Below are 22,633 nucleotides of genomic sequence, written 5' to 3' on the forward strand. Positions count from 1 at the left end.
GGGACCCACAGGAAGCGAGTGCTCTCTGCTTACAGGGCCGCAGGGCCTTGGAGCCCTGTCCACCGGCCGCCAGGCTCTGGGTGTCGGTCACCTCCCAGCATCCTCTGCAGTGGGCACCGAGCTCGGCTCTGGCCCTGTGGCCGCCAGCTCCTCTGCTCTTTGCATCCAGCAGAAACGGCAAGGGACGTCGGGGTCCTTCGTGAGAGTCGTGTCCCCCTCCTTGGCAGGAGTGCCCTTTGCCCCCACTGATACCCACCTCCCAGGGGCTGCGGCACAACCCCTGCACTGAGGATGTGGGGGGGGGTACACTGTGAAAGGTCACCCTCGACTGCCCACCGCCACCCTCTCCCGTGACGGCCGCATCTTGTCACTCCTGGGCTCACACTGGCTTTTGGCTGAGGCAGGGACACGCACTGGCCAAAATGGAATTTTCTTTATACAAATAGTGTCCACCCAGTGCCTACCAGACAGAAGGGTAAACGGGTGTCAGGGGCTGGGGGGGAGGTGGGGGAGGGAAGACATCCGGCTGCCCGCTCTATGACCAGCCCCCCACAAAGGTTCAAGGCCACGGTACCCCAGGGGTACAACCTGCCCCCCCACAGCCTCCAACACCCAGCCAGGGCCACACAGCGTTTCCTGTCACCAAACCCCCGAGGCTGCTGTGCATTCCCCATGCAGGCCAGACGCCCATCGTGCCGATGCCCCAGAGCCACTGGAGGAAACGTCCATTCTCTGAGCCCCCGAGCCTCTCTGGTGCCTCTGTCCCTCTGCCTGGAGCACCTTGTCCCCGCTCCGCCATCCGCGCCCGGCCGGCCAGCGAACCTTTGACACGAGCTGCTGCTTGGAGGATTTGCGTTGCCGCAGAGCCAGGGGCAGACGGGGACGGTTCCTTCTACCCGCAATGTGCTCCCAGCACGGCGGGCCACCGCGCGACGCTGTGGGAGAGCCGGCAGAGACCCCTGTGAGCTCTGCTGGCTCACCTGGAGCGTGTCCCTCCCTCCCCAGGGGTCCCCAGGACAGCTGTGTCCTCCTGGGGCCCTGGGTCCAGCTGGAAGGACACTATGGTGTCCGTGGCCTGTGCTTTCCACCCCCTGGGACACCAACCACCTCCCCGACCCGTGGATCAGGGGTCACCTTGGTGGCCAGCGGACGGTCAAGGACAGTGAGCGCCGCTGTTGACTGAGTGCCTACAGCTGGGGGCCTGCGCCGGGCCCCCACGCGGGCCTTACCCACCGTCACCGTCCTGGGAGGCAAGTGCTGCGGCTGCCACCTCGCAGGTGAAGCTTGCAGGCTCAGGGAGGGGCTGCAACTCACCCAAGCTCGCCCAGCCGGTCCGGCCAGACTGGGCTGGGAGCAAGGACATCTGTCTTCACCTTCTCTGAGGGCTCTGTGGATCCCCCTCCTCGGGGTAGGCACGGTGCCGCCCCCGAGCAGATTCTAGAGAAAAAGCTAAGCAATAAATGAAGTGGTTTCCAGCTGTGGATGTGCCGCAGGAGGGACCTCCGATGGGCAATCAGGGAGTGCCTCTCAGAAGAGGTGGTGTTCTCATCTACACCACATGGAGCCCTGAGAACAAGACAGAGCCTCGAGTGGAGAGGGGACGAGCATTCGGGAAGCTGCTCCCACAAAGGCCCTGCGGAGAGCCGACCTGGCCTGCCTGCCCAGGGGAGGGGAGGGCAGACGCCAGGGCCCCGGAGGGTTGGAAGGCCACGTGTGAGCTCCAGCTGAGGTGCGGGGTGCTGTGGGAGACAAAGACGTCTCAGTCGGGCTTCCTGCCTTTGAGGAAATTCCAATTAGAGTGAGGTGAGATGTGGAGGCGTGATAAGGTGGTGAACAATGGCAGGCAGGCGAGAGAGTGAGGGCTGGGGACAGCAGGGACCTCCTCCAGGGCTCGGGGTAGGACGCCAGGGGGTGCGGAGGGGAGGGAAGGTGTGACCAGGACCCTGACAACAAGAGGGGACGTCCGTCCGTCCGGGGCGTCGTATGAGCTTCCTGTGGCCGCTGTGACAAATGACCACAAACGTGGTGGCTTTGAACCCCACGGATTTCTCCTCCTGCAGGTCAGAAGTCTCACGGGGCAAAATCAAGGTGTCAGCAGAGCTGGTTCCTGCTGGGGGCTGCGGGGGAAGGCCACTTCCTTACTCCTTCCGGCTTCTAGAGGCTGCCAGACCTCTCGGCTCACGGCCCCTCCTCCACCTTCGAAGCCAGCAGCCCAGCAGCTTCCACTCTCCCTCTGCTTCTGACTCTCCGGCCTCCCACTTCTAAGGACCTCGTGGTGACATCGGGGCGCTCACCCAGACAATCCAGGACAATCTTCCCACCTCAAGGCCCTTCAGTTAATCCATCTGCAAAGTCCCCTTTGCCGTCTAAGGTCACTCATTCACAGGCTCCAGAGACCGGGGTGGGTTACCTTTAGGTCCTTATTCCGCTGACCACAGGTCCAGGTCAAGGTCGGCCTTACGAGGCTGGAAACCCAGGATCCCAAGGTCAGGGTGGGTGACAGGACCAAGTGGCTTCCTATAGGGGCTGGAGGGGGCTGAGGAGCCACAGAGGATTGTCATAGGCTGTGACCATTGCACGCAGCCTACACAGACAGACGTGGTGTGAGGGGGAGTGAGAAGCCCTGGCTTGGCCTCTCACCAGCTGTGTGACCCGGGACAGGTCACTCTACCTCTCTGAGCTCCACTCTATTCAGGTGAAGGGTGGGGGCCTTGAGAGGTCCTGCGTTGCAAGGGTTTGGCTGGTATCAACGGGATGGCATTTCTAAATTGCATGACACAGTGCCTGGCGCACAGGAGATGCTCATCCCGCAGTGGCAACTGACCATAGGGGCGTCCTGAACCAGGCCCTGGGGAGATGATGCCCTGGGAGTGTGGGCTGGCCAGGTCACTCCTGGAGTGAAATGGTCCTGCCCAGGACCATCCCGCAGGGTGAGGAAGTAAAAGATGCCCCAAGAAGAGGAAGTCTGATGACAGGAGAGACCAGAGACCTCCTTGTGGCACACAGTGGGTGCTTTATGGATGTGGGGAGGATAAATGGACAAGTAGGGTGGGGGAGAACAAGCGAGAGGCCCTGGCTCTCACACAGGAGAGGGTGGCCTCAGAGCGGGGTGGTGTGGGCAGCCGAGCCCTGTCCAGGGACGGAGCTGCCACCGTTGTTGGGGTTGAGTCCGGCCCAGGCCTCTGCTCTCCCGGAGGTGCCCCTCACTGCAAAGGTCCTTTCATCTGACGCGTGGCCTCGAGCTGGCGAGCTGGCTGTGGACCAGCCTGTGTGCTCAGGAGGGGCAGCCACAGAGCCCACAGGCTGGAGCAGCTGTGGATTAGCTGGTGCTCCCAGCGGGCGGCCATAGGTCCAGGGCCACCAAGGCCCCCATCATCAGGAGATGTGTGACTGAGCGCAGAGACAGTGGGTGCAATGAGAGATGGATGACATGCCTGCCCTCCTGCTCGGGACCCCTGGAGACCCCCCAAGAATGGCCCCCATGGGGAGACTCGCTAGCCATCCAGAGTGGCCACAGGCCTGACTCTAGCCGCTTGCAGCCATGTGCCTGGACAAACCATAGCTCACACCCGGGGCACATGAGCATTTACTGAGGACCTGCTATGTGCCAGGCCTGTGCTAAGGCTGGAGAGAGTCGGCATGTCCTGGTGGTGAGGACCACACACCTGAGAGCCGGGGGGCCTGGGTGAGAGTCCTGCCTCTATCCTGTGCTAGCTGTGTGACCTTTAACCTCTCTGTGCCTCAGTTGCCCCATCTGTCAAATGGGATAGAGGAGGACTGACCTCATAAGGGTTAAACGAGCTGACACATGGAAAGCCCTTGGAAGGGGCCCTGAGCCTGGGGCCTGGCGAGGCCTTTGTAAGCCAGGCTGTTCTCATTCCGTAGGCATGATGTGACAGTCCCGCTGTGACGCGACATAGAGCAGAAGGCGGAGGCAGACGTTGTAGCAATGGGACAGCTGTTCTCCAGGCAGTGCCGGGAACAGCCAGATGGGGCTGCGCGTGTTGGCTGGGGTGGACCAGGACACCACAGCCTGGGCCAGACCAAAAAGAGGGATGGCCTCGGTCCTCGCTATCCGTAATACTTGGAACAGCCAGCTGGCTCTGCTCTGAGCCCTCCACACATGTCAGCTCATTTACGATGCCAAGAACTTGGGGCGGGAGATGCGATGATGACTCCACTTTACAGATGGGGAAAGTGAGGCACGGCAGGGCGGAGTGACTTCCCGGATGTCACTCAGTTTATACCTGGTTGAGCCAGGATTCAAGCCCAGATGTCCCGGCCACAGAGTCCTTGCTTTTGGCCAATCTCCAAACTGCCTCTCTGGGAGCACTAGGGAGCCACAGATGGTCTGAGGACTGGGGAGTGAGGTAGGCAAAATGGAGTTTTGGAAGGCTGGAGGTGGCAGCAGCATGCTGATGGGTTGGCCCAGGGGAGCAAACATTTGTGTGCGCGGAGGGGTGGAAGGTGGCGGGGAGAGGGGGAGGCGGAGGCTTCTAGGGGACCTGCCCCTAATCCAGGCAGGAAGTGCTGTCACTGCCTGGGGGAGGGGTCAGCCAGCTGAGACGTAGCCAAGAACGAGGTCTCAGGAGAGTTCCCAGAAGGAGGATGGGGTGTTGCCCATGGCCACTGAGGGCTGGGGACAGGAGGCCTGTGGCTGAGGCCACAGGAGAGGGACGTCTGCGTGAGGACAGAGGCCAGCCCAGCAGCTGTGAGCCGGTTTCCCCGCTATTTTTGCTGCTGTTCCCTTGCCTCCTCTTTCCCTGTGGCTCAAAGCCGACTATAGTCCTGGGAGCTCCCTGATCTCTGGCCTCCCTGCGGCTGGGCCAGGAACCCCTCAGGTTACACCCTGCCCCCGCTGGAGCCCAGGCCCTCAGAGCGGGCTCACAGGGCCCCGGCTTGGCCTCCCTTCCCCCCAGATCTATTAAAATGCAGCCTGCATGTCAGGAGAGGACCTTGCTCCGCAAAGACGGCCAAGGGCACAGCTGCCCCTGTGCCGGGCCACGGACGTGCATCCTGGGGGCGCCCGCCTGCTCACCTGCTCACCTGGCCCCGCGGGCTGGGAGGTCGGCGGCCTGGGCTGGTGGCTGACCTTGGGCGGGTCCCTTGACCTCTGGTGGTTTCCTTCTCTGTAAACACAGGGAGATTAATAATAATAAATGTTGAAAGATTCCCATCGGTGGGGTTGTTTTGAAGATTTCTTGAAGATAATGAATGTGAAGTTCAGTGCAGAGCTGCACACGCTCGTTAGCATTTCTTCCTGGCAGGGTTTGCCGAAGGGACTGGGGAGATCTGAATCATCGAGCTGGCCATTCAGGGCTGGACAAGTGCTTGCTGGGGGCCAACTCCATGCCAGGCGGTGTGCCAGGCGTGGGGGAGAGGGCCCCACCCGGGAACAACCGGATGAAACTCTAAACACGGGAAACATCCCTGCTGGGGGTGCGCCCCGCCCTGAGCTCAGAGCCTCCTGTCGGCTGCTCCACCTCCCAGCAGCCCTGGGAAGAAGGCACTGTCATTGACAGATTGTCCCCCTTTTAAAATTGAGGCAAAGTTCACATCACGTGAAATTCACTATTTTAACCATTTTAAAGTGTACAATTCGGTGGTATTTTGTACATTTGTAAGGCTAAGAATCACCTCTGTCTAATTTCAGAACATTTTCGTCATTCCAAAAGGAGACCCTGTCGCCATTAGCTGTCACTCTTCATGCCCCCTCCCCAGCTCTAGGCAACCATTAACCTCCTCTCTGTCCGCATGGATTTACCCATCCGGGACATTTCGTGTACACGGAATCCCGCACGTTTTGGTCTTTTGTGTGTGCCTTCTGTCGCTGAGCACGGTGTTTGCACGGTTCGTCCGTGTGAGAGCAGGTGTCCGGACTCTGCTCCTTTTCAGGGCTGAGTAATACTCTGGTGTGTGGGTGGACCCCATTTGGTTTATCCATTCATCTGTTGACGGACAGCTGGGTTATCTCCACTTTTCATCCCCAATTTAAACACACAGAAAGTGGGGCCAAACCGGCTTCTGACTCAAGGTGAACACCTTCGCACGACTCAGCAATTCCACTTTTAGGCGTTTACCCAAGAGAAGCAAGAACACGGGCCCGCACCAAGAGCGAATGTCCACAGAGGCTTTATTCAGAATAACCCCCACTGGAAACAGTCCAAATATCCATCGACGGGAGATGGAGAAACAGATAATGGAACACGGCTCATCAATAAAAAAGAAGAAGTGCCCCCTCACGCTGTAACTTGGAAGTGGCTCAGAAACCTGACGCCGAGTGAAGGAAGCCAGACACGATGCGCGCTGTGCGACTCTGTCTGTGTGAAATCCTAGAAAAGGCGAAACTACAGGCAGAGAACAGAGCGGTGGTTTTCAGGGGCTGCGGGGGGTGGGGGGGCTTGGCTGGAGAGGGGCACGCGGGAAGATTTTGGGGGTGATGGAAATGCTGACTATTTTGATCGGAGTGGTGTACACATGCGTCAAACTGACCTATAATGGATGCACGTTGTTGTATAAATTAACCCTCCGCATAGTTGGTCAAGAGACGAAGCTGTGTGTCCGGCCTCGCGCACCCCAGTCCTCCACCCCCACCGCCCAGCCCCCGATCTCTGGACAACGCAGCCTGAGTCCCTCTATTCTGCTTGGCCCCTGAGTCTGAGCCCACCAGTGCTCAGCACATAGTAGGTCCGCTGGGAAACCTGGGTGCCAGGCTGACTGAGGTCTGTGGATTCTCAACTGGGCGCCCTGACTCCGCCCCAGATGGGGGCACAGCACAGCTCCGGGAGGACTCTGCTGAGAACCCGAGCCCACGGCCGCACCGCCAACTGCCGCCCTCGCTGGGCCTGGAGGCCAGGTATCCACCCTGATCCTCTGGCTCTGGCCATCGGCTCTCTTGGTCCTGGTGGTGTAGACACGTATATGCAGCAGGGAAAGCCCACCCGCCCAGTGGCCCCTAAGGTGCGTCACGCTCCTGCAGTTCCGCAGCTGCCCCTCCAGCCAGCCACCCCCTCTCTCTACCCCACGGGTGAGGAAACTGAGGCTCAGAGTGGTGACATCTCTTGACCCGGGTCTCCAGGGGGCAGGGGGCTGACCCAGGGCTCACACGCAGGCCGCAGGGGCTGGCCCGAGGGCGTGTCCTCCACGTGGGCTTCTCCGAGCGCAGAGTGTGGCCCTGAGCGAGTCTGGGTCAAAGGTAAGGTGCTGACGTGGGCCGATTCGGGTGATGGTGGCACAGGCTGGCGGGGACCTGGGGGTCTCTGTGGGGGAGACACTGGGTGTCACTGTGCACCTGTCTGTGTGTCTCTGTGTCTGTCTCTGTATCTCTGTCTCTGTGTGTATGAGGTCCTGTGTCTGTGTCTATGTATGTATCTATGTGTCTATGTCTGTTTATCTGTGTGTGTGTCTCTCTTTGGGTGTCTCTGTCACTCTGTGTGTCTCTGTCTGTCTCTGTGTTTCTCTCTCTGTCTCTGCCTCTCTCTGTCTCTGTTTCTGTCTCTCTCTTTCTCTGACTCTGTGTCTCTTTGTATCTCTGTCTCTCTCTGACTCTACATCTCTGTCCCTTTGTTTCTCTGTCTGTCTCTGTGTCTCTGTCCCTTTATTTCTCTCTCTCTCTCTGACTCTGTGTCTCTTTGTATCTCTGTCTCTCTCTGACTCTACATCTCTGTCCCTTTGTTTCTCTGTCTGTCTCTAGGTCTCTATCTCTTTGTGTCTCTGTCTCTCTCTGACTCTGTGTCTCTGTCCCATTGTATCTCTGTCTCTCTCTGACTCTGTGTCTCTGTCCCTTTGTATCTCTGTCTGTCTCTGTGTCTCTGTCTCTTTGTATTTCTGTCTCTCTGTGACTCTGTCTCTGTCTCTCCCCGGTGTCTCTGTCCTTGTGGTCAGAACCCTCACATCCCCTCACCCCCGCTGGCTCTGGTGGGAAGAAAACCCTTCTCAGGGTGGGGACTTGAAGGAGGGGGCCAGGCCCGCCCTGACCTGGCGCGGCTCCCTCCCGGGCGGCCCTGGCGCCTCTGGGCCGGCGGGGAGCGGCATTCAGCCCAGGGAGGCCCTTTCCTGGGCCAGGACTGCGTGCCCCGCCCCCGTGCTGGCTGCTTTCTTGTCCCCGCCTTTAGGATCAACTCCCTGCCCCGGGCTCCCGGGCCCTGAGCGGCCCTGCCCCCTTGGGTCCTACAGGAGGGGAGGGGGCGAGGACGGGCCCAGCCCTCGGTGCTGTCTCTGTCCTCCTGCCCCTCCTGGGACCCTCCCGGTCCCCCCAGCCTCCCCCTCCCTGCGTGCCCTTCTTGGCCGTGTTTGGATGAGCTGCTAGGCAGCCCCTAACAGCTGTGAGGGCTGAGGCTGCTGGCAGGATCCCGGAGGTCAGAGCCCCCAGGATGAGGCGGGCCCGAGCTGGACTCCAGAGCCAGCAGCTGGCCCAGAACAGCTGTCTGTTCAGACAGAAGCAGCCCAGCGGGCCAAGCGCGGCTTTGGAGCTGCCCGAACTGGTTCCCAGCCCAGCTGCCCCACGCCAGGTACTGCACGTCTCCAAGGTCAAGGTCATCGTCTCCCAGGAAGGCCGGGACCACAGACAGCCTGTGGCCACACTACGGCTTCAATAAACGTCAGCTCATCGTGACCCGCGACACCCTGACGAGCACAGGCAGTGCTCCGCCGGGAGCGTCTGCGCCTTAACGAGGGGACAGCCACGAGCTCGAGGGTTCTCCGTGGCCCTTCTCAAAATGTTCTTCCAGCTGAGATTTGTAGAAACCAACGTGTCCTGACGAGCCGTGTGCGTCTCCGGCTCCGGCCCGGCTCCTGAGATTCCATCAGGGGCAGGCAGTTCCCATCCTGGAACCTCACAGAAACAACTCTCCACACCTTTCCTTAGGCCAGGGTGACGCCTGGCAGGAGGAAGAGTGGAAGGCGGGGCTGGCTGCCTGGAGGAGGGGGCGTGTTAGGGAGCAGGGGGCAGCACAGGGTGGATCGCGCTGTAACTGTGGCTCCTCCTCCGCCCACTGGGCCCCCTGCCCCCCTCTGATGGTTCAGAAGCTATGTGTGTCCCCCCAGGCGGGCCTGCAGGCTGGCACCGGACAAGGAGCACCAGGGGCCCCGGCAGCTGGGAGGGTGACAGCTGGGCCCCGCCCTGGGGACAGGTTCCAACACGTTCCCTTCCAGGGTGGAGGCGGATTCAGTGTGGAGGGAGGAGGGGCCCCTGCGGGGTGGCGGGGGATGTGTAGCTGGGGATCCATGTCCGGTCTTGCCCTGGGCATGTTGGCCAAGGACTTGATCGGTCCCTTCTCTCATCTGCAGAAGGCCGATGATATTTTCCGCAAGGTGGTTGTGAGAATAAAATAAAAGTGCATGATGCTGAAGATGAAAGACAGGGCCCGGCCCGTAGCACGTGGCACAGCTGCCTGCCCACACCCCAGCTCTGAGATCAGCGCTGCCGCTACTCTCCCCATTGTACAGACAGGGAGCTGAGGCTCGGAGAGCTCCAGACGTTCCCTCAGGTTGTCAGGGGCCGGCTGGGAAGCTCTTAGGTGGTTAATTCTGGCATCTATAGGGCTCTTCCCCTCGCTGGGTTTATAGCTTCCCAAGGCCTTGTTTCTGCAGCTGGCAGGGAGCCCAGTTGATGGAATCAATGAATGAGTCAATGGAGGTTAAGCTGTGTGACCCCAGGTGAGCCTCTTTACCTCTCTGGGCCTGCATTTCACTATCTGTCAGGTAGAGCATGGTGCACCCAGCTCTCAAAAGCTTTTAAGCCAAACTCCAGGAAAGCACTCAGAGAAACGCAGGTCAGGGCTGGAGCACAGGGACTTTCCAAGGTCCCCGGTCATTTTTAGCCTCGCTCCCGGGGGATGAACGACCCGCGCTCTGTCCTCGGCCCAGCCCGCTCTCGGCGAGTTCTTTTTCTGGCTGTATGAACTCAGGCCGTGTGCATGGCCAAAGTTAAACTCAAGAGGGCTGGACACGTGGCTTGGGCGGGGAGCCGGGGCAGATGGCGGGCCACCTGTTGAAGGGGTGGCTTCGGATCCCCAGCTCCCGCCCGGCGGCCCCTCGCTGCCCGCTCCCTCCCTCCCTCCCGCCTCTGAGTCCGCCCCTCACCTGCCTCCTGGAGCCGAGCTGGACCTCCACAGCGTCCATGTGGGGGCTCAGGCCTGGGACCCTCACAGAGAGGGAAGCGGCCGAGGCTGGTGGGGAGGCGAGCATCCCCTTGCAGCTGCTTCTTAAAGACTGGAGGGCAGGGAAGACAAAGGCAAGGGGGCTTCCCACCCCTCAGAGAGGACCCCAAGTGGGGCCACGGGCAGGTGTGCCCCCCTGAGTCTCCCAACACTCCTGGCCCACCCCTGGAAGGGATCATTTGACCAAGGCTTTGGGCATTCAAAGATTTGAAACTCCTATTATTTAGAAAAAAAAATCACAGAGCAGTATATATTCATGGCTCGGGGTCGAAACCTTTGAAAATATCCATAAGCAAAAAAGAAGAAAGCCAGCATGCGCAGCCCCACTTGTCAGAGGGGAGCTTGCTGTCCGTCTTCAGTCTGTTCCACGGACAGGACATGCGTATTTTCACCCTCCTTCCACTGTCACGATGCAGGGTTAGTCTCCTTCTAGGTCCATACCCAGGTAGCCATGGCACATTTTGTCCCATAGCATCGTTTTGGGCGCTCACATCTTTGGGCTCGATCTCTTATCTGCAGTTCCAGAACTGCAAAACTCCAAAACCTTGTGTGGAACTCATTTGCCACAAAAATCTGCCCTGAGCTGACACGAGGCTATTTATAGCCTCCCTTTTCCCCTCACCACCAAGAGTCATGAGTTTTGCTACAGAAATATCTGTGAGTTTGACTCGGGGGGCTGGCCCAGACCCCACGGAAGTGAAAGGCAATCCTGGGCACAGTAGCACCTTCGATTTACAACGTCCAAGGGACTCTGAAGGCTGGATTCTGCCAGTGCCGTGGAGACGCACTGGATTTTAACCGAGTGGATGCGTTCGGAGCCAACACTTGCTGGATGTAACTCTCCTCGCTGGTGTTTTGTATTTAATACTCATGTCAACACCAAGAGGGGGTTGGGTCTGGTTTGCAGGTGGAGACACGGTTCCCCTGATGATGGGTCAGGCTTGAACCCAGATCCTTGGCCGCCGAGTTCAAGCACACACTGCACCCGCCTCCCCTCGCTCTTTCCTGATCGGTTTGAGACAGCACCAGTACCAGTGTCTTTCACACTGTGGTCCATGGACCGCTGCATCAGAATCCTGGGTGCTCATTAAAACAGTGCAGGTTTCCAGGCCCCGCTCCAGCCTCCTGACCCAGGTCTCTGAGGATGCCTCAGGCACTGGCCGGTTAAACAGGCTCATGGTCATTCTGGGGCCCATCAAGATTGAGACCATCTGCCCAGGGCCTCAGGGACAGGGGTGGAGGAAAATTCTGTCCCAACTCCTACTGGGTGTGTGCTCGGGGGCTCCAGGCTCTCAGTTTTTGCCTCTGCCCCCTGCTGCCAGGGGTATGCTAACCCTGACTGCCGACTCAGGAGCCCTGCGTCTCTGGGGCAGCCCGAAGGCTGCTGAGCACACCCCGTTGGCCCCAAAGCCATGGCTGGGAATGGGCTCTCCAACCCAGAGTCATTAACCTTGGTGAGCACAAGGTAATTGCAACTCAGTTCAGAAACTACCTTCACTGCCCACTCCCTTCTTAGAGCCTGACCTTCCTGCATGGTTCAGAGACACAGCACAAATCTCCCAGGTGAATGCTGCCAGTCCCACCCCTCTGCTTCTTGTCAAAAGAATAGCTGTTTCTTCTATCTTAATTCAGCCTGCCTGTCTTCCCTCCCTGCTTTCCTTTTTTCCAAGAGTAAATCCTTCCTTCCTTCCTCCCGTCTACTCATCCATCCATCCATCTATCCATCCATCCAACTATCCATCCATCCATGTATCCATCCATCCAACTATCCATCTATCCATCCATCCATCCGTCCATCTATCCATTCATCCACCCATCCATCCATCCATCCATCCATCTAGTCATCCACCCATCCATTCTTCCTCTTTCCACCCACTCATCCACGTATCCATCCATCCATCCATCCATGTATCCATGTATCCATGTATCCATCCACCCATCCATCCATCCATCCATCCACCCAGACATCCATCCATCTACTCATCCACCCATCCATTCTTCCTCTTTCCATCCACCCATCCATGTATCCACCCATCCATGTATCCATCTATCCAACCATCCACCACCATCCATCCATCCATCCATCCATCCATCCACTCATCCATGTATCCATCTATCCATCCATCCATCATGGCACCCAGTGGGTACTCAATAAATTGTAGTTGAACGAATGAATGAAGAGTTTCTCCAAGCAATATATCTGGTAACCTTATGAAAAAGGCAAAAAAAAAAAAAAAATTGCCTAAAAGTGGTTCTGGCTGAATGAGTGCCTCACACCCCCACCCATTCATCCATTCATTTGTTTGTTCATTAGTCAGAAGAAGCTTATTGAGTGCCGCCTAGGTATCAGGCATTCTCCTAGGCTCTGGTGCTGGAGATAAAGTGCTGAGCAAAAACAGATGTCTGGCCCTCACCCTTATGGAACTTGCGAATTTGGGGGGAGACAGATGTTAATCGAATAACCACACTCATGAATTCATAATTGCAAACAGCAATAAGTGCCCAGAAGGAAAAGAAATCAGCCAGCATGTCCCAGAGGTTGCTGAGCCAGGCCTGGGGGCAGGGAGGGCTCCCGGGAGGTCTGGACCCTCATGCAGGAACCAAAGGATGAGCCAACTGCTGTCAGGAAAGGGGCCCCCATGCCAGGTGGCTCAAGAGAGGGAATTAAATAAAGGGACCTGGTTAGAGAAGTGATAACATGGTGGAGAGAGCAAATGGGGAGATTAGGAGCTACAGGAAGCTGCTGTCACTCCTGGGCTGGAGGGACGAAAGAGGAGACACTGAAGCTACTGCTGGAACCACAGAGAAACACAGCCACTTCTAGAGACCCTGCCTGGGGTGGGTGGAGAAGGGGGGAGGCGGAGGGGGAGAAATACCCTGGCTTCTCTCTCTGGTACCTCCGTTGGCTGAACCTAATGGAAGTCACACAGCAAGGGAAACTGGGAATGGCGTTGGCAGAGCAGAAGGGTGAGGAATGGCTTACGCTGGCACAGGCAGGAATTAAATAGGCACAGAGGGGAGGGAAGCAAGTTCTAGCAATGGAAATGGCGTGTGCAAAGGCACTGTGGTGCAAAGTGTGTGGTGCCTCTTGGGAAGGGTGAGGCTCCCAGAGGGTGAAAGGGGCCCAGAGGTCCTGGTGTGTCCTGGAGACATGGCCAGGGGCCAGCAAACAGGGAGTTTGATCTTTAACCTGAGAGCTATGAAATCTGAGAAGGATTTGAAGCAGGAGGGAGGCCACGACCAAATTTGCACTTTTGAAAAGACCAAGGTGGCTCCTGGAGGAGAGCAAGTGGGAGGTGCCCCCAGAGGGGAAGCAGGCAGGAGGCCACCCCATCCCCAGACACCCAGCCTCCCCACCAGACCAGGGGCGCTCCAGCTCCTCCACCCTCTGGCCTGGCACATGCACAGCAGGAGGAAAGCCCCAGCCCCTTGCGATGAGGCCTCTGCTTCCCTGATCATCTGCCTCCCCTCCTTTCAGATCTTTGCCCCCCCGATGAGGTCCTCTGCTTGGCTGCTCATCCACCCCCTCACCCCCTGCTAAGCCCCCAGCGGCCCACAGCCCGGGCTGGGGTGCCAGCCATCGCGGCACCTGTTCACGGCTGGTTTCCACTCTTCCAGCGGCTCAGCTTTCAGGTCTGATAAATATTAACGTCAGAGCAGGGCGAGGGTGGCCCCAGTGGGAGACGGTCTTTCTGGAAGGCGCGGTGGGGTGTCCAGCCTGAGCGGCAACGGGACATGCAGGCCTGATTCCCAGCCTCCTGCCTGTCCCCACCCCACCCCACTCGGGGGCCAGCTGGAGCCCCAGGAGACCACCCGGAGGGTCAGACTCGCTCTGCTTCTGTCTTAAGGTCGGGCTGGGCACCACGAGAGCTAAGCCTTGGGGCTCCGAGGAAGGGATGGCACCCGGAAGAAGGCCTGGAGCCCCTGGAGGAGGCATGTTGGCCTCAAAGCCATGAACCCCCACTTTCCAAAGGCGTGAAAGGGCTTCAGCCCGGGTCTCCTTGACACTCTGCATGTGACCTCGGACAAGTCGGGGCTGTCCTGGACCCTGGACCCTCCGCCTGTCAAATAGAGGGGGCGGGCTGGAGAAGCCCCAAGTCTCAACTCTAGCCGAAAACGTCTCCTTGAGAAGGCGAACACTTCTTGAAGGCGGGAACCATTCAGGGAGCTACGGGGGAGAAACGGACCCTCGGGCAGGGCCTGCTGTGCGGGAGCACCTCTGCATCCACTGGTGTTTGGATCCCCCACGGCAATGGGGCGGGCAGGCAGGTTATTCTCCACACTCATATGGACCAAGGAAATATGGTCCAGAAGTATACCCACTTGCCCGGGGCCACGAGGAGAATACACGGCGGGGCTGGGATTGCCGTCCAGATATTGGAATCCAGAGGCAGTGTAGGGCCGTACCTGAGTGTGGGCTCTGGAGCCAGGCAGCCTGGTTTGAAATCCACCTCTGTCACTTAGAAGCTGTGTGAGCCTGGGCAAGTAGCTTGGCCTCTCTGGGCTTCAGTCTCCACATCTACAAAGCAGGAATAATACTTGTGCCTCTACCTCATCAGGTCATTGAAAGGATTGAATGGGACAACAGACGCAGATTTAGAACAGGGCTTAGCTACGTAAGGGTCCAGGATCTCCTCACCCCAAGGTGCACGCAGGTCCCACTGCACCATCCCGGTGTCCGTCAGCGGAGACCTGCGCAGCATCTCACACAGCCTCCCAGATGGGCAGGCCCTCCAGGAATACACTCTGAACCCAGGCGGGACTGGATCAAGTGGGAACCAGGGCTGTAAGGCACTGATCCTGGCGAGCGCCGTCCTCTCCACAGCTGGAATGTCCTCAGTCATCCTAAGACCCGGGCAGACTGGAATTTTAAAATGTGTCTCCCCTTTTAGAGCAAAGCCGTCCTGAAGCATTTCTGGCCTGTGAAAGGAACACGGTTTCCGAGCCAGGGCAGAGAAACCACGCGAGCTCACACAACCCAACGAAAACACCGGCCACAGAGCCCTAGCCTCTGTGGCCCCTGTGGGCTTCTTCGGGGCTGCGGGGGTGGCCAGGGGGTGGGAGCCTTGTGGGAGATGGCTGCCCGGGGTGGGGCTGCTGGCGGGCAGCTGGGAGGAGGAGTCAGGAACTGGGAACCCTGGGAATCTCACGAGTGGCCGCAAATGTGGTTTCGAGCATCTCCGTGGGCACTGAAGTCCAGCCCCCATCCCCCATGACCAGCACCTCCCCGCCAGGTGTCTACCCGACAGAATCACCGTGTGTGTGTTCTCAACAAAACACAGGGACTAGAATGTTCAGACAAACACTGTTTGTGTTAGCCTAAAACGGGAACTACCCAGAAGCCCATCAACAGGGGAAAGGACAAATAAATTATGATACGTTCATCAATGGAAAACTATACAGCAGGAAAAAAGGAGCTAGTACTCCTACACGCAAAAACCGGGAGGAACTTCACAGACATAACATACAGCGACAAACTGGACTCAAAGAGTATGTACGATATACTTCTATTTATATAAAGTACAAATTCTACACTGATACACACTACAACACGCATGAACCTCGAAAACATCATGCTAAGTGAAGGAAGCCAGACACAAAAGACCACATACCGTATGATTCCATTTATGTGAAACGTCCAGAACAGGCAGATCCGTAGAGACAGCAGATTGGAGGTTGCTAGGGGCTGGGGGTTTTGGGAGGTGACAGCTCCCAAGGGTCTGGGGTTTCTTTCAGGGGTGATGAAAATGCTCTAAAATTGATTGTGGAGATGGTTGCACAACTCTAAATATACTGAAAGCCACTGAATTGTACACCATTGAATTGGTGGATTGTGTGGCATGTGAATTATATCTCAATAAAGCCACTAAAGAATAAAAAACAGCTTGGCATTAGAACTCAGGGTGCCTGGAGCTCTGGCTGTCAGCCGTCACTGCGGGTGGGGGACTGCCCGGAAGGGGACGCAAGGGGGGCTGCTGGGAGGCCGGACACGCCTTCTTTCTGAGCGCCGGTTACACAGATGTGCTCCATTGGTGAAAATGCCTCGAGCTGTACCCACACGATGATGCACACTTTTCTGCGTGGAGATCACACTTCAATAAAACTATTTTTGTAAGAAACAGCACCCCAGTTTAGCGTGGGACCGGGCTCAGTCCCGCTTTACCTCCCCATGAATGAGTCCAGCAGCAACCAACCACAGAAATCATAGACCGGGCGGGCTTTGGAACACCCTTCAGTGACTCAGAGGAACAGCTGGAAAGAATCTGCAATTGCCGGCTCCCCAGCCCCCTTCGCCAGGGTGAGGACCTGCCGCAGCCCACCGAGCGTTCTAGGGCCGGAGAGCTCACACAGAGGGAGGGTCAGGGGCACCTGGCTGGGGTGGGGCCGCCGGTGGAGCCCCAGGCGGGACTCGAAGGCGTCCAGGAAGCCCTGACCATTAGCCTCCCTGGCAGGACCCAGCCGGGGACAAGGAGGCCTTTATTGCGAAGGATCAGGGAAGGCTGGCCTGGCGGGCCAGGAGCTGGGCACACACAGCAGCGTGGATTAGAGCGAGGCGCTGGGGCCAGACTGCCGGGCTTGGAATCCAGCTCCGCCATTCCCAGCTCTGTGACCTTGGGGACGTGCGGGGACCCACCCCCCCAGAGCCTCAGTGTCCCCTTCAGTGAAATCGGGAAACAATAGCGCCCATTCTTCAGGCAGTCACGAGATCTAAAGCAGATGACGATGTAAGCTCTGAACACGGCACCTGGCACGTGGTCAGCATCCAGGAAGCCTCAGCCACCATCCTTACATCCTAGAGGACACGAACTGGTCCTCATTGAGCACCTACTGCACGCCAGGCACCCCGAGGGCAGGCGGCTGGAAGCTGCTGCCGCCTCCTTTTGCCTCCACCCCTCCCCCACCCGCCCAGGCCCTACCTTCTCCAGAAACCTCCCCGGCTTGGAAGCCTGGGAACTAACCACATAAATGATGGCTGTGGATTTTGTGCTGCAAACCAGGGGTCTGTTGAGAAGCCAGCAGCCAGGGCGTCTCTGAGCACACTCAAGATTTATGCGGAGGGCTTGTCCCATTATCCCCAGGGGCAGGTCCGCCCTGGCGACCATTTATCAAAGGAGTTTTACGAGGCCCTGAAGTTCACGGCGACAGCGGGGGGAATGGTGTCCCGGAGGGGAGGACTGGAGATGTCTGCCTCTGGATTCCTTTTCCAGGTTGACAGGAGCAAGGCAAGGTTTTAGGGGCCCCTGATTCCGCTCTTGGAACCTGGACCCCATGCTCTGATCCTTAACTGTGTACTGTAAGCAGTGATTTTTTTTTTTTTTTTTAACAAAGCACTTTGAGGCTTACAAAATGCTTCTGCACAGGTCGTCTCCAGCCCCGGACGTGGAAAGCAGTCCCCCGACTTCTACTCTCCCGTATTTGAAAAAAGAAAGGATGCCAAGTGAGGCTCACCAAGCATGCGTATATTTTTAATGTTTACATGAACAAATCAGCCCAGTTTACACACATGAAATGCAAGGAAATTGCAGCAGCCCCGGTGGTGGGGGGGCCTGTGTCCTTGGGCCTCAGTTTCCCTGTCTTGCAAATGCAGATGACTCTTCCTCCTGCTCTTCCTCCAGGATTGCTGTGTGGCAGGAGCTAAGGGATGGGAAATGGCTCCCAAGCCCCAGGCCTCCATAAATCCCGGACATTTTTTATTGTTAACGGTTACATTCCTTCCCTCTGAGAAGGAAGATAGACTTTTGCCCGTGGCCTGCCATGTTTGAAGCTCTTCCTGAGGATAGCAGAAAAGTGCTTGCTTCGTTCTTAGGCCAAAAAGAAGAAAGAAAAAAATAGGGCAGTCAGTGATAAATTTTGTTTTCCTGGTCCCCAGAGAGCCAGAGGCCAAACACACAGCACACGCAGCCTCTGAAAGAGGATGGACCGGCCCACGGAGGCAAACGGGTCCTGGGATGGATGGCAGGGGCACACGCGCAGTTTAGAGGGAGGAGGAAAAGCACAGAGGCCCCGGTGAGAAGGGGAGCGGGGCTCCGCGGTCGCGAGGAGGTGGGGGCACACGGCAGAGTCTGATCTTGATCACTGGCGCTCGGGAAGAAGGAAAGACTGAAAGACGGAGCAGTGGAAGCTGGCAATTCGGGAACATGGGAGGCAGGGGGAGGTTTTGGACACAGTCTGGCACGGCTGGAGCGCGGATTGGGCCCCAACGGTGTCCCGGGCCTCGTGACACTGTGGGACGACGAGAGGGACGCCATCCAGGCCCTCCCCCCGTGGGAGAGGCAGGCCCAGAGACAGACACACAAAATAAGGTGTGCTAAGTGCTCGGAGCCTGGAAACTGGCTCTCCCCAGCAGGGCGAGGGCAGATTCCTGCGGTTTCTGGGCCAAGATGATCCTCCAGGAAGCTGTGAATCTGAGATGTGCCCAGATGTTCCAGCTGACGGCCTTCTGGTCGCCTACGGACCCCGGCAGGCGTTTCCTCGCTGTTCCCAAGGCCTGGTCCGCCCGCCAGCATCTGTCGTTGCTTTTCAAATCCGCTACACCCGGGTCCTAGGAACAGAGACAGAGAGAGCCGCCGGGCGTGCCGCAAGGGGTCTGGGGGCTGCGCCCTCTCTCCAGCTGCAGGGAGGGCCGGGACTCAGAGGGAGCTAGGAGACGGCTCGGCTGGGGTCGGGGGGCTGTGGCTCCAACAAGAAGTTAATATCAATGAGGCTTGATGTCTCTCCTCATCTGCTGGCACATTCTTGGCCTGTTTTGTGTCCCGACCTGTCAGGGCCTCAGTTTCCTCGGGTGTGAAACTGCGGACACGTGAGGAGAGGAAGGACGAGACTGCAGCCACTCCTGCCCTAACCAGCTGGCATCTCAGGACTTAGGGCAAAGCTAGTCTTCACGGCTAACAAAGCCAGGAGTGACAGAGACAGGGCGTCTGGTTCCAGCCCCGGCTCCATCACACTGCGGGACCTGGGGCCTTGACGCCCCTTCTCTGTGCCCCTGTCTCTTCACCTGGAAACTGGGGAGACAACAGAACCTACCTCACGGGCTTGTCGCAATGATTCAGCCCGTTTGCATCGGTAAGGCACAGGTGCCTGTGTGCGAGGAACAGCCACCCGACGTGCACACACGGCGGTTATTTACACACGGCGGTTATTTCTGTGTCCAGAGGGTGTGCTTCACTTGGCTGTCTCACTTCACCCTCCCCCCAGCTCTATGGGGTTTTGTTATTCCTGTTTTGCAGATGGGGAAACTGAGGCTCAGAGAGGTTAAGTAGCAGGACAAAGCCACACAGCTAGGAACTGGCAGAGCCGTGATGTCAATTTGCTGTGTCAAGCTGTGCCAGAGGCCCCGCCCTTTGTCATCCACCCTCAGATGACCAGCCTGCCTTCCTCCTCCTCTGATCTGGGCTCACCGGCTTCCTGCCTCCCGAGAAGTGAGCCAGGGGACTTCCCTGAGTCACTGGGTCATCGAAGGAGACAAAAACACCGAGCTGGAAGCCTCTCTCCTCCCACTCCTGGCCCACTTTGTACGCACACACAGGCACACACAGGAACACATGCACATGGATGCACGCACACAGGTACACAACCAGCACGTGTGCACACACATGCACACACAAACACATGCAATACAAACACACAGGTGAATGCATGCACACGAGTACACAGGAACACACATGTACACAGTAACGCATGCACACACACATGTACACAACCAACACATGCGCGCACACATACGCACAGTTGAATGCATGCACACATGTCTGCAGCAACACGTGCATGCACACACAAACATGAATCCATGCACACAGTAACACACACATACACACATGCAGACACACACTTTTGCACACGTGGCACATACTCAGGGTGTCCTCACGGATGACCCCAGCTTAGATAAGGAAACTCCACTCCCTCTTTTTGTCCTGTCAGCCCCTGGGGCACCCTCCGCCCTCAGACTCTGTGTGTGACCTCATCACAGTGCCCCGGTCTCCTGGGAACGCAGACAGGCTGTAGCAGAGCCTCCTCCTCAGCCACTGGACAGAGCCAGGCAGGGTCCACACACACACACACACACAGTTACTCCAGTGTGCCGGGCCCCCGTGCCCACAGCACTGTGATCTCTCTGTCTCATTTGACCCACACAAGAAAACCCCACGAGGATCACGACCCCATTGCACAGAGCAGGAAGCTGAGGCTTAGAGAACTAAGGTCTGCCCAAGGCTCCCACGGCAAGAGAGGGATCAGGCAGCACTGGGCCCAGGGGCCTGGGCCGCTGGTACTGAGCCAGGCCCTGGATGTGCCCCGTGAGCAAGACAGACCCAGTTCCTGTCCGGGGGATGGGGCCCCCAGGCTCCTGGGGAGGCCGACAGACAGAGAACAGTCGCCAGAAAAATAAATAAAATCTATGACAAATTCCTATGCCAACGAGCCGAGACAGAGACTAACAGGGGAGCCTGCTGGAGACGGAGAAGGCAGAGAACCCTGCGGGGCAGGGAAGACTCTGCAGCCAGGACCATAAAGATGGGCCCGAGCCGGCTTCACCAAGAGAGCCTGGAAAGGCATTTGGAGCAGAGGAACAGCATGTGCCAAGCCTCAAGGGACCCCCCCCCCCTCTCCCCGTAACCCCAAGAGGGACCTGCATTTTCTGAGCTGGCATTGTGTTGGCAGCCGCCTCCTGGTCTGTGTGGGCTTAATCGCTTTGCTAAGACACAATCATACAGACCCCACCCTTTCAAGTTCCCCTAATCAGTACCCCTCTCCCTCCAGGTATTAAAAATGCCAGAAGCAGGGAAAGCCCCTCGCCCCACCCCCAACATTCCTTCCTTCGGACAGCTCTGCTGACACAGCTCCTCTCCCGGCCTGGGTGACAACCACAGTCCTGCGTTTCTGGCGATGATGGCGATGACTTTCCTGTCGATCCCTGGACTGTGACCCCTGGAATTCCACCAAGGGCTCCAAAGAGGTGGCCCCTTTCTCTCGCTCCGTTTATTTACAATGCATGGCCCTCCTCCGTGCCAAGAGGAAGCCTAGTTTTATTTACATGTCAATGCCCCAGAGGGCAGAGGGGCCCACCTGGCACCTTTGTCCCCAGGCTGACTCTGGGCTCCAGCTGGCAGATCAGGACAGCTGTCAACTGCTCAGAAACCACAGACTCCTAGAATTTTGAAGCTGGGAGGGGTGGCATTTCGCAGATGGGAAATGTGAGGCCCAGAGAGGCCTGGATTCACACAAGGCCTCCCAGCCGAGGCCAGAGGAGCAGGGAGGATGGAGGGGTCCTGGCTGTGTCCCCTGCCGTGCACAGTCTCCATCGGCAGAAGGGGTGACGCGGACCAGATGTTTGCCTAGCGAGGCTGCCCTGCCAGGGGGTCGAGAGCAGGTGCCAGAGTTGGCTGCCTGGGTCTGAATCTGAGCTCCACCACTCCAGAAAAATAACTTAACCCTCAGGGCCTCGTCTTTCTCATCTGTGAAATGGGCTGATCACAGCGCTTAACCCCGAGTTACCAGGAAAAGCAACTGAGCTGATGTATAGAAAGCGCTTAGAATAGCACCTGGCACACGCTAAGGACTCTCTGTGTATCTATACGCACAAACAATAAACACATGGAAAGCGAGTCCCCTGCTAGAGCTCCTTTTTAACAAGAGACAGAAAGGGCCCAGAGTTGTTGAGTCACTTGTCCTGGCACACACAGCCCGGCACACACAGGATCCTTCTGCCTCTGGCCAGCAGTGAGGAGGGGCGCGACAGGCTGAGGACTCTGTCCCCCGGATGGTGCCTTCACTAATGTGTTCCAGGAGACAGCGGACAGCTCCTCTTCCCTCTGTCTCCAAAATTAGAACACTGGGCCCAGAAAGGTGCCCCCCACTCCGGGCAGCTCCGGGCTGTAAGCGGCCCTCATTCGGTCCCCCTCTAAATGGGGAGGGGTCTGAACGAGCCTGCCCGCTGCTCCGGGGCTGAGGCCGCCCTCCGAGAGCTCCTACCGGCTCCTCGGGCTCCGGGGGGCGCCGGCCCCGTCCTCACCTGGCTCCTCCCGCGTCCTGCTTGACCTTTACTTAAAGAGCAGCTCCAGCCGCTGATGGGTTTGCGCGGGTCCCGGAGGAGACCCTTCAGACGGCTCGAGCCGGGCGCGCTGGAGAGAGGCCCTAATTGGGGCAATGAATCATCGCGCGCGGCTCCCGGCTGGACACAAAATAGATAGAGGAGCCGGCGAGCCATTGTGCGCAGTTTGGGACGCGGGGGGGAGGACGGAGAGGGGAGGCGGGGTGGGGGGAGGAGGAGGAGGAGGGCGGGCGCCGAGGAGGGCGCGCGAGGGAGGGATTCCCCCGCCCGCGTGCTCCCGCTCCCGCCCCTGCTCCGCCCCCCTCCCGCGCGCCGCCCGCCGCCCCGCCTCCTTCCTCCCCAATTAAATGACCCAACGCTTTGGCAGGCGCCGGAGCTCGCACATGCGGCCGCCGCTCCAGCCGCCCGGGGCCCGCCGCCGCCGCCG

The 22,633-nt window shown here is 58.3% G+C and overlaps 1 long non-coding RNA gene across 1 annotated transcript; it reads right to left on the reverse strand.

The window, feature by feature from the left end:
- Positions 1-17,599: 17,599 nt before the first annotated feature.
- On the reverse strand, positions 17,600-22,496 carry LOC139082235 (uncharacterized). The gene is made up of 2 exons (XR_011538037.1): positions 22,168-22,496; positions 17,600-18,702 (listed from the first exon to the last, which is right to left on the reverse strand). It is a non-coding gene; the product is annotated as an uncharacterized lncRNA (long non-coding RNA).
- Between the last annotated feature and the right edge of the window lie 137 nt (positions 22,497-22,633).

The sequence above is a fragment of the Equus przewalskii genome, chromosome 3 (assembly GCF_037783145.1).
Source record: "Equus przewalskii isolate Varuska chromosome 3, EquPr2, whole genome shotgun sequence".
NCBI classification, from domain to species: domain Eukaryota; kingdom Metazoa; phylum Chordata; class Mammalia; order Perissodactyla; family Equidae; genus Equus; species Equus przewalskii.